Source organism: Agelaius phoeniceus, chromosome 4, assembly GCF_051311805.1.
Source record: "Agelaius phoeniceus isolate bAgePho1 chromosome 4, bAgePho1.hap1, whole genome shotgun sequence".
Classification (NCBI taxonomy): domain Eukaryota; kingdom Metazoa; phylum Chordata; class Aves; order Passeriformes; family Icteridae; genus Agelaius; species Agelaius phoeniceus.
In genome coordinates, this window is record NC_135268.1 from 18,405 (window position 1) to 35,574 (window position 17,170).

Sequence of the window (17,170 nt, forward strand, 5' to 3'; positions counted from 1 at the left end):
TACACACAGTAAACAAAACCAAAATCCCAGGAATGCCTATCAGAAGTCTAGGAAAGAAACCTCTTGAAATTAATCCTACCTCAAATACAAACCAACCCGTCCAGAAAGTTAGCTTCACTCAAAAAAACTATTTACACAGAGGTAATAAGACCAAGAAATAAAACAACACACCATATAACGAACCACCAACGAATACAACAGCGAAGGAAAAAAAAAAAAAACCCACGTTTTTTTCTTTTTTTTTATTTCAACTAGCTTCCTTTATTAGCTAGAACCAAAGATTTTGCCAGGGCTGTAAACAACAACAACAACTTCTTTTTCTTCTTCTCCTTCTGAAATGTCCCTTCTCCTTCCCAAATTCCTTACAACTTCTGAGTTTGAATCCAAGCCAAAAGCAAAATTCGTGCACTTGTGAGTCCGGTGCTCCTGTCAGATTCTCTGTCTCCCTCCACATCTTCTTACACTTTCAGTCTGAACGCTGTCCTGCCCTGATGAGTTTGACAGAAGAATTGGCACATGTTAAGAGAGCATTTCCCTCCCTCCCTCCCTCCCTCCCTCCCCAGAGCTGGTTTCCTTAGCGCATTTCAATCGATCCCAAGCCCGCAATGATGCGCGCTCTGCCGGAAAGGGGAAACACGTGCTAGTGAACAGCAGCTCAGAAACAATTCTTTTCTAATGTTACCTGCTCTACTTGACTGCTCGCTAACACAAGTCTCATTTTACCATTGCAGGGAGAAGGCTGTAGGAAAATGTCTGATGAGCAGCCACAAAAGGCCTCACTCCCTGCTACACAGCCTGCAACAACCTCGGCAGAGCGGAGCAGCCAAATCACCGCGCTCTCCTTGCCGTGGGCAAGGGTAGAAGATGACTGGGGGAGGCACATAAAAAGAAGGGAAACGCTCCTATAAATGCACAGCCATTTGCTTTCAGAAGCCCAGAGTTCAGGATCTTCTCTAGGAAGCCAGACGTGACATGATATTTCTAAGATTTTCTTCTTCATCGAAGGAAATGTCCGTACATACACACTCTTAAACACGTACCTACGGTTCTGGGGTTTTTTTTCTTCTGAAGCTCCAAGAATGATTTCCCACCTTGATTCATTCAGAAGAAACGGCCCCTGTGACTCAGGTCAGAAGGGCGGCCTGCGTTTTTGATCACGACAGCTTTTGGCTTTACCCTGTGAGCAGGAGCAGCCAGAGCTGAGGCTCAGCAGAGGCTGACCCCGGCCAGCCCCTTCCTCCCTTCCCCGTGTCACAAGAACTTCCAGGCAGAAGGATGCAAAGCAGGTTTGTGTCTTTTCTCTTCAGTGCCAATAGGTAAAAGATGTAGGCTTGGAAATAACTAATGACCCTCTCTTGGAACTCTCCCAAGGACAGTTTGAAAGCAAAGACAGAAGATTGCTGCTAAATCCATATGGGATAAGGATGAGAGCAGCAAGGATCCGAGGCCAGCAGCGTTGCCAGGCAGTGTCACGTCCCTGCCACCTTGTGACAAGGCACACAGCTGCAAAGCCCCAAAGCCTGCAAGCCCTGCAGCTGCCGCACGGATGGACCTGGTTCCCTTCCCAGGTGCCCAGAGGGACACCTGAGGGCAGGTGTCGTCCCCCGCCCCCCGAGGGCGCACCCAGAGCCCCAGGCAGGGACGGAGTCACTGGCTGCTCTCTGGGGACGAGACCCTCCCTGCAGGTGACACCGGCTTGTCCTCTCCCTGTGGCACAGGGACCTCCAGGCTCTATGACCAGCCTCATTTTGTCAGCATCCAGGTGCTGTGCTAGAGCCAGAGGGGTCAAGGCTTTCCAGAAGCATAGGATCCTTGTGGTTGGAAAAGCCTTCTAAGGACATCGAGCCCAGCTGCTGCCCCCCCAAATCAGGTCCCTAAACACCACATCTTGACATCCTTGACATGTCTCCAGGCATGGGGACTTTCCCTGGGCTCCTACGCCTCAGCACCCTTTCAGGGAAGAAATTTTCCCTCCAATCCAATCTAAGCCTTCCCTGCTGCAAGTTGAGGCCATTTCCTTTTGCCGTGTCACTTCTTACCTGGGAGACCTCGGTACTTCAACCTTACCTGCTCCTTCCCTAGGCGGTCTCTGGCTTGGCTGGAGGAGAGGAGAAACACTCCCACCACAGGAATGGCAGCTCAGGAGGTCCCACACCAAGGCCAGGGGGAGCAGCCGTCCTCGCCAGAGCTCGCACGTCCCTTCTTCTCAGAGATTGGCTCTGCTTTTCCTCCCGGGCAGATCTCTGCTGAGTGCTTCACAATTGCCTGTTTGGAGGAGGGGGGGGAAAAGAGGTTAGCCAAGTTTTTTATCCAGACTTAGCTGCTGGCTTTGCCTCCTCCTGACTTCCTTCTGCTAAGAAAACAGCTGCCTTTGGACTTCTAGGGGCAACTTGCACGTCATGCCTGAAAAGGAACTACAGAAAAGCGCCTCATTTATAAAGCCTCAGCCAAGAAGACAGATGCAGCTGCAGCTTCGCCATGCCCACTGCCTGCAGAGCCGGCAGGCACCAGGCCAGCTCTGCTCCTCCTTCAAGTTGTTCCCAAAGCTGCTGGAAGAACTGAAGGCTCCTTTGGCCTTCCATTGCTCGGCTTGTCCCGAGAAAGAGCTTTGAGTGTTGTTACCCCTCCAGAAAGGAAGGGCCTTTCTGTCTCACACGCTCGGTGACACAAGGCTACGCAGCCTCTGCTCCAGGTGGGAAGGGCTTCCTTCCTCCTCTGGCACCTGGCTGGCACAGGGCACAGGTTGCTCAGAGGTCCTGGGGCTGCCCCATCGCTGCAAGTGCTCAAGGCCCCTCGGTGCTCTGCGATGAGGCTCTGAGCAAGCTGCTCGATGGAAGCACGTCCCTGCCCACGGCGGCAGCAGCCTTGGAATGAGGTGATCTTTAGAGCCCCTTGCAACCTGAATTCTTCCATGATTCTGTGAACTGAAAAAAGCGGGGAAAGAAATCTGTAAAGGTCACTAAATGCATCCAAGCACATCCCCATGGATCCAATCCTCAGCAGCCCATCCAAGGCAAGGTCAGAGCTCTCTGCCCACCGAGGACACGGCAAGCAGCACGGACCTTTCTCCCACTCTCCAGCACGGAGAAGTGGGAAGCCAGAGGGAGTCCGTCTGTTTACAGACACCGGAGGGCGGCGGGACGGGACGGGGCGGGACGGGGCGGGCGGTCTTACCTTGCAAAGCTGGCGGCACAAAGGGCGGGCAGCGCCGCCGCCCCGCCGGGATTTTCCGGCCCGCCGTCGCTTCCGCCGCCTGGAGAGGCGCGTGCGCGGGCTCGGGGGGGGGTGCAGCCCCGTTCCGATGGCGTTCGCCCGCCCCCGCTCGCTGCCCCCGGCCCGCGGAGCGCTGCGACCGCGCCTCCGCCGCCCGCCGAAAGCGGCCCCGCCGGGCCGCCCCCCCCCCGGCCATTCTTCTCAGCCATCGTGTCCCTTTTGCACTCCTGAACGTCTTTCACCCCTCCCGGCCATTTACCGAGCCCGCCCCGCCCGCCGCTCGCTCCCGCCCCGCCCGCCCCTCGCTCCCGCCCGCCCCTCGCTCCCGCCCCTCGCCCTCGCCTCGCTCGGCAGCCGCGTCCTTGCCCCGCCCCCGGCAGCCAGCGGCGAGGGGCAGGGCGCTGGCTCGGGGGGCTGCAGTACCGCGCTCTGGCCACAGGGCGGCAGACTCCCGGGTCCGCGATATCTCCGCCCTTTTGGCCGCCATTTTGAGAAGGTCAAAAAAAAAAAAAATCCCGCGACATTGGTGACACGCCACTCCCAACATGGCGGCCGAGAGAGGACCCCCCCCCCCCCTCCTCGGGCGAGAGAGGCGGTTACTCGCATGCCGGTCAGAAACACGCCAAAATACGCCCGCCCGCGGCGCCGCTGACCCCACAGCCCGTGTCGGGTACACCTAAAACGCCACAAAAATTCCGCCGGGACTGCGCCGGCGTCGGTGTTTCGTGCAGGCAGTCCGCATAGACACACCGCGGGCCTCCGGTTGCCCGCCCTTTTGGCCGCCATTTTCAGAAGGTCAAACAAACTCCGCCACGCGCCACGCCCAAGAGGGCTGCCTGGCGGCGGCGGGCTGCAGTACCGCGCTCTGCCCACAAGGCGGCAGCACTGCCGCCCACCCCAGCCGGGGGCGCCGCGCGCCGCGGGGCTGCGGGCGGCCAAGGCGGCAAAAAAGAACAGGGGCCATCCCCCCCAAAAACTCCTCTAAAAATAAATGCCAAAAACCTGCCTCTTACCAAACAAGAACCAAATAAGCCCCCTTTCTTTCATGCCTTCTTGAAATAAATTTGATAGTTCTAGTGTTCCTAATTCTATTCACACGCATATTTAGACCGGACAGTGATGTGTTACGTCGTTTATACAATCTATTATGCCTATTCCTATTATCTGTATTTATTCATACTTTGTGGTTGTAGCAATATCATTATCTATTGACTGTATATTTCTAGACTTCCATTTAGATTTCTATCATACTTTTATTCTTCCAAAAAAAATCCCATCTCTAACCAAACAAATACCAAACAACCCTTCTTTTCAACTCTATTGAAATAGTTTTATATTTAGAGCTTGCATAATTAGATTCACTTTTATAGTCACCGTTTAGACTGATGCATTCCATTCATCATTACATATCACATATCTGTTATTCACATCATAGAGATAAATCATTATTTTTATCATGTACCAAATCTACTGCTACAACTTCTTTTTTCTAATAGTTTCAATTTTTATATCCATCTTGATGTATTCATAAGATCTTTTTACAAGTAGATTTCTACCTTTCTATCATTTGTATTTGTAGTTTTTATAATAAAACCCCTGCTTTTGCCAAGTAAAAAACAAAACCATCCTTTCTTTTAAACTACTTTTAATAATGTTGTTGTATTTACAGTTACCATATCTATAATGTTTTACATATTATATCATAGCGATGGACTAGATTTATAGCTGTTTCCTATCATATACCATCATAAGATCTATACGGTATCACTTGTATTACGTGTTGTATGGATTTATGTCACTTTACATTTACAATCCTTTAATAATTTGATCTATATATCTGCATAGATTCGCAACACATTTCTAGATTTAAAATTTCCTTGGAGCTGTGTTTATATTTAGCATCTCTATTGATATATCTATCAACATACACAATGCTCTTTGAAAAATACAATATCTTATTGGAATATATCATGACTTAAGTTACCTGTTAAATTTTAAATAGAGATCGAATAGATCAAAATAAAAGTTTATTCCCATTTCTACACATCTACTCGTTTTGTTTAAAGATAGCTATCCTTAGAATTTTACATTTAAAATCCAATTCCTAAATGCAATGACAAAGCAAACAGCAGCGAATTCCCACCAATGTCTTCCAAAACCATCAAGATACCTCCACCAGCCAAACAACTGCCAGCGAAAAAAACACACAACACTCTTTTCACTAACAGTTCTCATCACATCAGAAAAATGGAACCAAACGAAAAGAAAACCCTTGAGAAACACACGCAGCAAATCACAAAAACCTCTAAAAAAACCCAAACCAACTCGCTCAACTCCAATCAGTGCCACTGACCCTGAACGTTAGTTTAAAAACTAACCGAAATTCTACATCTACACTAACTCAAAGAATAAGCAATACTCTGTCAAAAGAACTTTAGAAAGCGAACTAATGAACGAAATAGAAAAAAACCAAAAAATCTCAACCACTAAAAAATAAGAAAATAACTACCCAAAAAAAAAAAACCTACTTAAAAAGACCCACCATATAAATACCCACGTTCCCAAAAATAAAACTGATCAATAACCACCAAATACGTCAAAGGACAACAAGAAACGAAAAGAAACAAAAGAAAAAAAGAAAAAAAAAAAAAAAAGAAAATACATTTGTAAAACAAAAGTCCCCCAAACCAAAGCAACTTTAATTTGCATCAAAAAAATTATTCCCAACTGAAGAATAAACGCATAGAGCCTCATTCGATCAAAATAAAAATACCACCCAGAAATAAACACAAAGCCGAAAGAGAAACGTAACCATTCACAAGATCTCCCAAATGATCCGTCACAATAAAACGTACACTACAATCAAACAAACCAAAGAAATAAAAGCCCTGGAAGACGAGAAACACAAACGCAATTAGAGAGATTTTAAAAACCCCGCTGCTATTAACGACACGACGCCACCTCGAACCCACCGAAACAAACGCTACACGCCCACGCTAATAAAAGCCACGGCGACAGAGTTAAAATCCGAGCCGCTGCTTCACCCAACGACCCGTAAAAACCATTGCACGCCTTTAAAAACAGAATAGCCCGGCAAAAAAAATATCCGGCTACAGAACTCGATTCAAACCAAACCTTTATCGTCACCACCCGAAGAACCGAGAACCGTACCGGTCAGGAAGAACGCCATAGCCCTTAGCGCACACCCGCTGCGACCAGAACAAACCCGTGCGATGGATCCCTAGAAAGCCACCTCCGAACCACGACACCCAAGAACTTGCGGCAGCCCAACCCCGCGCTGCCGGCCCCGGACGGAGCGCGGCTCCCGGCGGCAAAGCGGCTCCTCCGGCGGCTGCTCCGGCGCGCAGGGGCGGCGCCGCCCCGGAGACCCCCCCGCCCCCGCCCGCTCCCCCTGCCCGGGGGGCCCCGGCGGCGTCCGAGCCCCGCGCCCGGAGCGGACAGAGCGGCCGGCACCGGCCGGGCCGGCGCAGCAGCGCCCGCGCCGCCTCTGCCGCCCTTGGCCGGCCCGGCGCCAGCTGCCCTCGGCTCCGCACGGCGGCTCGCACCGGCAAAGCGGCTCCGCCGCTGCCGCGCCAAATTCCCCCGTGCGCCTCGGCACCCGCCCGGCCCGGGCCGGCAGCGCTCCCGAGCGGCAACGCTCCGGCCCGGGCCGCGGCCACAAGAAGCGCCCTCAAATGCAGCGGCACAGCCCGACTGCAGCCCTGCAAACGCTGCCAGAGCTGCGGCTTCCCGCAACTCAACCCCGAAACTGACGCCGCGGGCGGCGCTCACCTCGCTTCAACAAGGGCAAAGAAATGGCTTCTCCCCTTCAAATTCATCCCCTGGGAGCGCAGAAAAGAAGGGGCTTTCCTCCAATGAAATCCTGCAAGCCATGTGCAAAGGGGGATTTTGACCTCCATTCAAACCCTTGCAAAGGAGGGACACCAGCGCTGTCCCCTCCATTTAAACCTTAGGATGATGAAAATGGGCTGGCTACCTTCAAATCAAAGCCATCCGATGACAACAATACTTTGCCCATTCCCGTTCAAATGGAACGCAGGGATTCCCTGTCACCCCTGGGATACCCCTAACAGCCGGGAAAAGGCAGCTTTTCCTTCAACCGACATCCTTGGAACCGCAAGCGAAAGCGGATTCCCCCCAGTTCAAACACAGACAATATTAGGAGAGTAGCTGCTTGCCTCTCCTTCGTTTCTTTTGTCTTCACAAGCTCCCTTTTTGTTCCTGGGGAAGCGGGGAGGGGGGACTGCCAAGATCCAATTGAAAAGGGAAAGGACCAAAGTCCCCGCTCCAAATCCACACGCGCTCACCCGTTCGGCTGCTGCTTCCCGGCACAAAGATTCGTCCCTCGGCACCTCCTTGAAGCGATGCTCCGCGGATCCAAGCGCGTATCCAGGTGTTCGCCCAGACGCTGCCAGAAGCTCTCGCAGTCCTTCCATGAGACAGCCCCGGGAGCCCCCCCATGAACCCCTCTACTCAGCAGCTCCATGCAAAAGGCAGCTGAGGCGAAGCCTCCCCCTAAAACAGCCTCGCCCCCCCGGCAGGAGCCGGCCCCTCATCATCCTCACAGCTCACACCTGGGGCTGCTCCGAGCCCCCCATCATCCTCACAGCTCACACCTGGCGCTGATGCCACTCTCCAACAGCGCCTCTCCCCGTCCAGCACACAGCCCGCTTCTCACAGACACAGAGCCAACAGAAATCTGCTCCGGGTGCTGGCTTTTCTTAGTCCGTCTGCTTCCACAATTCAGACACGGACGTGCGCTGATGGCACTGAGGGAAAGCTTTCCAGTGCACAAAACTGTCATTCTGGTAGCACGCTTTGAGACGCCTTCAGAAAAAGCAGAATCAGCGCCGCCTCCTAAGAGCCCTGCTGAGGAACCCCGCCCTCCTTGGGACACCCAATGCAGCAGAGCTCGAAAAACGAGGGCAAAAGTCAAGCTTGGAGTGGAAAAGGACAATATAAATACAGCAGCCTTTCAAGAAAGCCTTCACACAGTAATAGTGGGACCCGGTCCCATTTCTTCTTTCCTTGCTCTCTGGAATGACATCAATACGAAGTAAAAAACCCACACGAAACACAAGGCAGAGCTGGGATTTGACACGTCTTCCTTTTGGCTCTCGGGATGACAAGCGCCTCTTCCGGGACTGCGACACGCTTTGGGCGCTGGCAGAGAACGGAGGCAAAAGGTGCCAGAGAGCCCTTTCTATCGCCTTCAGCCCCTGCAGCTGTTCTGAGGGTTCCAGGGCACAGCTCGCTCCGTTCCTAGATCAAAACCTCACGGCAATATCTTCAGAACTACTACGCATCTCCAGTCGGAACCTTCTACATTCCTGTAAACAAATGAGTGCATAGAGAGGGTTTCTCCCCAGCTGAGTTTAGAGACCAATTCCTATTCTTTAGCAATACCTAGAAAACCGAATGCCTTGCCAGGTTTTAGCATCCTACACCCACTCACCCCTCCCTGTGCATTTGGTGGCAGCTTTGGGTCCCTCTGGGGGACGGCACCCAGCGTGACCCCCGCCCCTCGCCCGCCCCCCACCTGCTCCTGCACCGCCGTGGGGCTCCCTCTCCTGGGCACCTTGGGCTGCCCCCAACGGCATCAGAGCCCCGAGTCTTCACCCCGCCTTTCCCTGACCCCCAAAGAAGGCTCCGAACGAATCCGACTGCCCCGGACAGCAGCGCAGCGCTTTCCCCAAGCCCTTCCCACACGTGCATGGCCCCAGCAAGGGATTCTGCTGCAACAAGAAAGGGGGGGCAGCCCCCAGAAGGCTTGAGGTTCCTGCCCAGCCTCGCTGTCACGGGCCAGGGGCAGCGAGAGAGGGAGCGGCACAGACGGCGGCGACGGCCCGGCACGGAGCGGGGGCCGCTCTCAGCGCGATGCCGGCAAAGCCGCAGCTCCGGCGCTGTCGGCCGCGCTGCTTGAGCGGCACGGGGGGATCCGCCGAGAGCCTCCGGCCCCGCGCGGGGACTCCCGCAAGGGCCCAGGGGCGCCGGGCTCCGGCCCTCGGGGCTTTATTCTCCGGCAGCCCGAGCCCCGCGGCTGCGGGGCAAAGAAGGAAAGGGGGCACGGGAAGAGAGGAGCGAGAGTAGGGCACGACAAAGGGCGGCGAGGGAGCTCGGGCTGTGCAGGAAAGCGGCACGGGAAGGGAAAGCCCGGGACGAGGGTACACGGAGGCTGGGCACAGGAAGGAGACAGGGGGAACAGAAGGGAGTAGCGGGCTAGGGACAGGACAGGAAGGAGCCGGCTTTGCGGGGGGAGAGGGAATGGGGGAAAGGGAGCGAGAGAAGGCGAAGACGGGGAGAAGGAAGGAGGGCTAGAGAGAGGGACAGGCGGGGAAGCCTCCCAGAGCCCCGGCTGCACCCCGAGCCCGGCCCGGCGCCTCGCCCTGCCCGGGATGCTGCGGCGCTCGGCGGAGCTCGGCTCGCTCCGGAGACGCTCGGCTCCGGTCGGCTCTTGGCGCCTCAACTCGGCTCTTGGCGCCTGCATTCGCCTCTTCGGCCGAGCTCGCCTCGCTTCGGCCCAACTCCCAGCCGCTCTGTGCCTTCGGCGCGCCTCGGCTCCGCTCGCCTCGCCTCGGCTCCCCGACGGCGGGCGGGCAAGCGCCGCCGCCTCCCGTTCAGCTCGCCCGGCTCGGGGCTCTCCCGCTGCCGCGTCCCGCGGGCGGCCCGGCCACGGCGCGGACACGACCGGGAGCGCGGGCTCGGGCAGGAGCTCATTAGGCTGGGAGCGCACTGGCGCTAAGCAGCGCGCACGAGAGCAGCAGGCTCGCTTCGCCTGAGCTCGGCTCGCTTCGCTTCAGGCAGCCTCGGAAGCCTCGCCTCGGTTCGCTCGAGGCCGTCAGGGTCGGCCGCTCTCGCCTTGCTTCGGCCGAGCTCGTGCGATTCCCCCGAAGGCGGCGGCGTTCGGTTGTGGTTTTAGAAATATCCTCCTCTATCGATTGGATCTCTCTACAGTTAGATTTATATTTCTAGAATACTTCTATTAATCCAAATAAAAACCCCATCTCTAACCAAATAAATACAAGAAAACACCTTCTTTTAAACGGTATCGAAATATTTTTATACTTTGTATAGTTATACTCACATTTATATTTATCGTTTCTTTTGATGCAATCTATTAATAATTATCTATAATATCTATAAAATTCTAGACATGTATTTAAAGTATTATCTATATTATGTATCGTATCTACTGCTGCAACTGATTTTTTCTTCTAGCTTTAAACTTTATCTGTATGTATTTATGATATCTTTCTAGACTTAGATTTCTACCTTCATATTCTTTGTATTTATCATTTTTATCATCAAAACCCTGCCTATTGACAAGTTAAAAAAAACGCTTTCTTTAACGATCTAAAAAATATTTTTATATTTATAATTTTCCTATTTCTATTTATAATTTGCTCTCTAGTACGTGATAACATACCTGCTCCTGCACCGCAGTGGGGCTCCCTCTCCTGGGCACCTCGGGGTGCCCCCAGTGGCATCAGAGCCCCGAGTCTTCACCCCCCCCCTTTTCCTCTAGTTAGAAACGACACTGGAACTTTTTTCTGGAAACAAAGACATGACCTAAATCCTCTCCCCGTGTCCTAGACAGAGAGATGTTCAGTTCTTAGTTGACTGGGCAGCAGTTTCTTCAATAGAATGATAAACAATATGGAAACGTTTTAGCTACAAGCAAATAGGCAAATCGGAACAAGGTCCTGGTGGCCAGCCACTGCAGTTCTTTTGAAGCAACTTTTTAAACAATCAAATACTGATACCACAAAAAATAAAGCAAAAAGCTGACTACCGGCTAAGAAAGAAGGAAAAATTAACTTTTGACGACAACAACAACATTCCAAGGACACAGGCTTTTTTCCAATCTCAGACCTTATTACTACTACCTCTCTTGGGAATTCTCATCGTGGATCCCAAAAGGAATAAATCCCTCAGCGTGTCCTAAAGCACCAAGGAGCTACCTACAAGTGAAGGTGGCTACTTTCAGTGCAGACACAGCTGATGACACAGCAGTGGCACAGTTCCGTGCTGCACAGGGATAGTACTGTCTCCTCTTCTCCAGCAGCTGACTCTCTCCTGCCATGGCTTCTGTAAATGCATCAGAGCATGACCTTAACCACAAACAGGCAAGAAAACACCATCCGAAGTCTTTCATTAAGCAGTACAAGAAGGGTTCCAAGCAGAGACCAACAGAATTTCAAGGAAGCAGTCTGCAATTAAACCCCCTCAGATTTGTTCAAGTAGCCGGCAAAATGGAACCATTCAGAAATGACAAAGAAAACCCCCCCAAGTATTTATACAGGAGTCCTTAATGTCAGAAAGGGGATGACAGGTTATGTTCAGATAAGATGAATGTTTATTTGGATCTATAAATAAACTTCTCTCGTGGCCCTTTGCCAAAAAATAGAACCTACAAGTGAACACCTACACCTGCCTCAAGAGACCTAACGAGCCCCTGGCAGCCACCGGCATCAAAGCGCAGTGGATGTTTCTAATCCAGGGGAAGGAGAACAATATCACCTTTTGTTCTCTCCAGTTTGTTTCCTCTGCAGTCCTAGTTGCTCCTTATGATTTTTACAGTCTCTGTATCTTCTCGGGCAGCGCTGAGTCTGACGACCGGGATACGAGAGTCCTTCCCTGCCCTACGGAGAGAACCAGGAAAAAAAGTTCAAAAAAGAACAGGGCAGTTTGAAGTTAATACCTCCGACGAGAAGCAGCACCCGACAAACAGAGCAACGGTGAACAAAGCGTGACACCTCCCTGGGGACAGAAGACTTACAAACTCTCCGGGATTTACAATTCCAGTAACCAAGCCCTTCAGCACAGCAGCCAAGTGTCCCATTAGGTGGTGCTGCACCAAAGCACGATCCGAGAGGTTCCAAAGAGTGAAATGCACGTTATTGTCCAAAGACGTAAAATCTTGCAAAATAACAAAACTACAATAGATCTAAACTACAGGGCAAGAGTACCAGTGTTAGCTTGAGGAGCTGGAACCATCCAGGTGAGCAACTGCTAACTGGATCCTCAACAGAGTTTGAGGAACCCTTCAGGATACAGAAGGGTTTTCCCCAGAAATTGCACAGGCCGAGTTTTGATAGAAGTACACTTGCCAGATGCTCAGAAACGTCACCCATCCTCCTCCGGGTGTCCTGAGAGAGCTGCGAATGGCTCTCACGTGGTTTGAGCTGGTTCTGTAAGGGCTCAGGGTGAATTTCACCAGATGCAACCAAACTGGGCAACACCCAGTGGGACAGAAGGAACCCAAAGCTTGTTTTACCCAAAGCTTGGGTAAGCAGAGCTCCAGCAAATACCGAGGAAACGATCAGAACAGGGTAACAAATAATAAACATACCTTTTTTTTTTTTTTTTTTTTTTCAGATGAGCAAAACAATTAAGGAGAAGGTGAAAACCTCACCATGACTGAACATTTCATCACCTGTAAGCTGACCATCCTTAGCATAGAGGACTCCAAATTTAAAATTCACCGATCCCTGGAAAATAAAACCAAATATTATTTGGTGAACAGTCAAACAGAAGACATAAAAATTTGGTTCCTCTAATCTTTGCCTACATCCTACACGTTAGAACATACATTTTATACCATCTCCTACTACACAATAATTTACCTTTAAACTTTGATAGTATAGCATAAAATCATTAACTTAGACGGGTGATCAATTATGATTAAGTTGGTGCTTCAAGTTATTTTTGCTGTCAGGTTCAAAAAAACATGACTTCTTTTTACTGTAACGAGCAATTGATTTAGAACTCATCAAAAGCCCATCCAAATACAAAGCCGTATTCACCGGACGGGTCTGTGAGCAAGAAGTAGTTAGGCTTGTACTCACCTCTTGCCCTTCAAGAACCAATAAATCCTGTCAACAGAAACAGCATCTTTAGCCCCCTCCTATTAAGGATTCTACAAGGATGATGGTTTTATTGGTGTTTAGAAGTTTGGATTTGAAATGGCCAGCTCAATGGATAAAGAGACAGTTTAAGTAGTATTAGATTATTATTATTATTCTTATTAGCTACTGGAAGAAACAAACCAGTAGGATCTATACTTAATTACTTCTATTTCCAGGAAATCATAAAGAAAAAGAACCAAACCAAAAAAAGTCACTTCCTACCTTTTGTATCTCAGGATGAAAAATGTCTCTTGGGCTCTTCTCCAGTTTCTCCAGACTCCTGGCACTGAAATGCAAATGAACGAGTGCTTTATAGGAGGGCAAGTGCACATTCCAACCCCGAACCCCCAACCGATGGCAGTTACAGCGCTTACAAAATGAATCCTTCCCAGAGCCTCTGGGAAATGGAACGGTTTGTGCAACTGCCATTTCTTCCCCAAAATACTAACTCCCAACACTTCCTAAACTGAGTTTGCATTTTAAAAACAGAAATTAGAGCCCCCCCTAAAGCACAGGGGCTCTGTTCCATCACCCTTCACTTTGGCTCCACACGGAATCACGGGGAGCATTTTAGGAGGGCTCAAGAACCAATTCTATTTCTCTCTTTTTTCTAGTGCTCTCTCTTCCTAAATAATTCAAGGCAAGTCAAATGAAAAAGGACAAGTTCAGCATCAAATTCACACTTTTCCCCTTTGTCTGCTCAAGAACAGCCTTTAAAACCACTTCTTGCTGCCTTCAACGGTTAAGACTTGCAAAACAGTTTCGCAAGTTTGATAGGTTTATCATAAAAACCACAGAACGCAAGCTCTGAATGACAGGAAAAGGTACACAGGCAAATATCTCAGCTGATGGTGGCTTATTTGCAAACACAGACTTTAACGGACATTGCACGGAGAATGTTTCAGTGGGACTCTAAGGGAAAAATATTTTCTGAGTACCCTGTAAACAAGAAAAGCTAGGATATATTACAGGACATACCCACGTGTTCTGCATATTCAAATAGGATTATCAATAAAAACATTTAAGAAGGAAGAAAACCAAGGTAATTTTACTCAGCTATATTTACTGCCGATTTAGAGGGAAAAAAAAAAAAAAGTGAACCAGAAACGCCTACAGTAGAACTTTAAACCAATTGCTTGGATAAAAGCAGCTCATGGAACATGAAGTAGAAAAAAAGCGAAACCAGTATCAGACCTGCCTATTTTCTTACCATTGCACAAGAAAATCCGACAAGCGGTAGAAAGTCACTGCCTAAAACCGATCCTAGGATGTAACCGAGAACAATGGAGGCATTTGCTAATCTAAACGGAAACCTTTTCCGGACCCTAGTGTCAAATCACACGTTTTGTCTCTCAGCAGCTCGAGGCTGGAGAGCATTTCCCCTGGGGGTCGGGAGGGTAGGGGCACAAGGGGCTGAGTTTGCCGATCGCACCTGTGCCATCAGAAGGATCCTGCCCGGCGCTCCTTGCGCTCGCCATTCTCCGGGCCATCGCTGTGTTTTACTGCTCAGCGATGCCGCTCCATCTGTTTGCGTGGAAGAAAGAGCCACGAGCACTGAGGCACTCAGCAGCCGTGTCATGCCAGCGATGTCGAGCGCTCTCTGCTCGCAAGGCTGAGCCCGCCGCGGAGCCGCCTCCGCAGCCGCTCGTTCGCCCCCGCCCGCAGCAGCGGTAGCGGCCCGAGGGAGACGGCTGCAGCTCGGCGGCTCCCGCGCCTCCGCCAGCCCGAGGGCAGCCGCCGCACAGTGACCGCGGCAGCGCCCGGCGCCGCTCGCCCGGGGCGGCTCCTGCAGCTCCCGGCCCGCGGCAGCAAAGCACCGCCTGGCGCTCCGCCATCGGCGGGCGGCAGCGCGCCCCGCCCGAGCTCAGCCCCCGCCACCGGGACCTCTGAGCGAGGCCGAGGCACCGGGCGGACGCCCCTTCCGCGCCGCTCGGCTCCGTGCGGGCGGCCGGACGGAGGCTTCGCCCCTCCAGCGTCGCTGCCGCGGCTCCGTCCCGCGTGGCACAGGCGCCGGGAGCTGCCCGCTCCCCCGGCGCGCGGCCGCCTCGGCCCGCCAGCCATTCATATGGCGCGTCGGCCGTTGCGTCAGACGCCGCGCTTTACGGCCGCAGGGCCTGCCGGGAGTTGGAGTCTCGGACTGACAGCCACCGCTCCGTTCTCCGCCACCGGGAGCTGCGCTCCCGCCAGGGGATCAAACGGCTCCTTCGCTCCTGGGCGCGGAAGCACCTTAGGCAGCACCGCCCCTCCCGAATGTCCTTTCTTTTCCACTCCAACTCTTTTTTCTTTTTTTCACTCTGTTTTTCACCCCCTTTTCCACTTTCCCTCTTTCTTTTTCACTCTCACCCTTTTCCTTTTTCATTTTTTTTCTTCCTTTCTCTTCCTCCTTTTTTTTTTCTTCCTTTCCTTTTTCCTTTTCTTTCTTTCTCTCTTTCTTTCTTTCTATCTGTCTTTCTCTATTTCTTTCTTTCTCTCGCTCTCTTCCTGTCTCTCTCTTTCTTTCTTTCTGTCTGTCTTTCTCTATTTCTTTCTCTCTGTCTCTCTGTCTCTCTCTCTCTGTCTCTCTTTGTCTCTCTCTCTGTCTCTCTTTGTCTCTCTCTCTGTCTCTCTTTGTCTCTCTCTCTGTCTCTCTTTCTTTCTCTCTTTCTCTCTCTCTCTTTCTTTCTGTCTGTCTCTCTGTCTCTCTCTCTCTCTTTCTTTCTTTCTCTCTCTCTCTGTCTCTCTTTCTTTCTGTCTGTCTCTCTGTCTCTCTCTCTCTCTTTCTTTCTTTCTCTCTCTCTCTGTCTCTCTTTCTTTCTTTCTCTCTCTCTCTCTCTGTCTTTCTTTCTCTCTGTCTCTCTCTCTCTGTCTCTCTCTCTTTCTTTCTCTCTCTCTCTTTCTTTCTTTCTCTCTGTCTCTCTTTCTGTCTCTCTCTGTCTCTCTTTCTCTCTTTCTTTCTTTCTTTCTTTGTCTCTCTCTCTTTGTTTCTTTCTCTCTTTCTTTCCCTGTATTTCTAATCTGGGATTTGCATTCTGGCTTTAGGATAAAAAAGCAGCAGTCGAAACGTTCAGGCTACCGGGGAGTGCAAAAAACCCCAAAACGGTAATGATTTTAGGAAAACTATTTCCTCCATGGGAGCCTGAAATTTTCTACAGCTGCAGGTGACATAGAGCTTTTATTTCTTCTTCTAGATAGTTTATACTTAATACTCTATTTATACAGCGCCCCCTGCCGTCTGCATGGGCGCACTGCAGGCACAGCGCCCCCTGCCGTCTGCATGGGCGAACTGCAGGCACAGCGCCCCCTGCCGTCTGCATGGGCGAACTGCAGGCAGAGTGCCGCCTAATGACGTCACCTCGTCGACACGGCGCCCCGCCCCGGCCACGCCCCCAGCGCCCCTTGGAAAGACCCCAAGGCGTAGCCGTTTTGCCAGCTGCCTGATCAAAATGCCGACACCCACCTCGAGCCCTAGAAACGATTTCCCGCGACGCCGAACCCTGCAGGCGAACCGGAATGCCATCATCGCAATTGAAACGCCACAGAAAAGCTCGTCGGGGCCGCGCCGGCATCGGTGTTCCGTGCAGGCATTCCGGATAGACACACCGCCGGGGGCCCTCCGTTCTTCCGCCCTTTTGAGAAGGTCAAACAAACTCCGCCACGCGCCACGCCCAAGAGGGCTGCCTGGCGGCGGCGGGCTGCAGTACCGCGCTCTGCCCACAAGGCGGCAGCACTGCCGCCCACCCCAGCCGGGGGCGCCGCGCGCCTTGGGCCTGCGGGCGGCCAAGGCGGCAAAAAAGAACAGGGGCGATCCCCCCCAGAAGCTGCTCTGAAATAAATGCCCCAAAGCAACCAGGAAGAAGAAAAAAATCCTCCTGCCTCTAACCTAATAGGATAAAAAAAAAAAAAAAACAAAAACACCAAACCAAACCCAAACCCAACAATTTCTTTTAAAAAATATGTAAATATTTTTAAAAATAGTTTTTCATATTAATATTCACTTTTCTATTTATAATGCGTATTGATGTATATTTATACATTTCTATTTATAAATA

General features: G+C 51.4%; 2 long non-coding RNA genes across 7 annotated transcripts; both read right to left on the minus strand.

Annotated features, from left to right (window-relative positions):
* Positions 1-250: 250 nt before the first annotated feature.
* LOC143693786 (uncharacterized) lies at positions 251-7,686 on the minus strand. The gene is made up of 3 exons (XR_013181733.1): positions 7,542-7,686; positions 2,068-2,924; positions 251-488 (listed from the first exon to the last, which is right to left on the minus strand). It is a non-coding gene; the product is annotated as an uncharacterized LOC143693786 (long non-coding RNA).
* Positions 7,687-10,324: 2,638 nt separating this feature from the next.
* Positions 10,325-16,903, minus strand: LOC143693879 (uncharacterized). 6 transcript variants are annotated; one of them, XR_013181852.1, is made up of 6 exons: positions 14,575-15,246; positions 13,365-13,428; positions 13,083-13,109; positions 12,671-12,725; positions 11,755-11,876; positions 10,325-11,322 (listed from the first exon to the last, which is right to left on the minus strand). It is a non-coding gene; the product is annotated as an uncharacterized LOC143693879 (long non-coding RNA). The 6 variants fall into 6 exon arrangements; XR_013181850.1 differs by lacking the exon at positions 10,325-11,322 and adding an exon at positions 16,579-16,903 and having other exon boundaries at positions 11,446-11,876; positions 14,575-14,666; XR_013181847.1 differs by lacking the exon at positions 10,325-11,322 and having other exon boundaries at positions 11,446-11,876; positions 14,575-15,264.
* Positions 16,904-17,170: the final 267 nt, after the last annotated feature.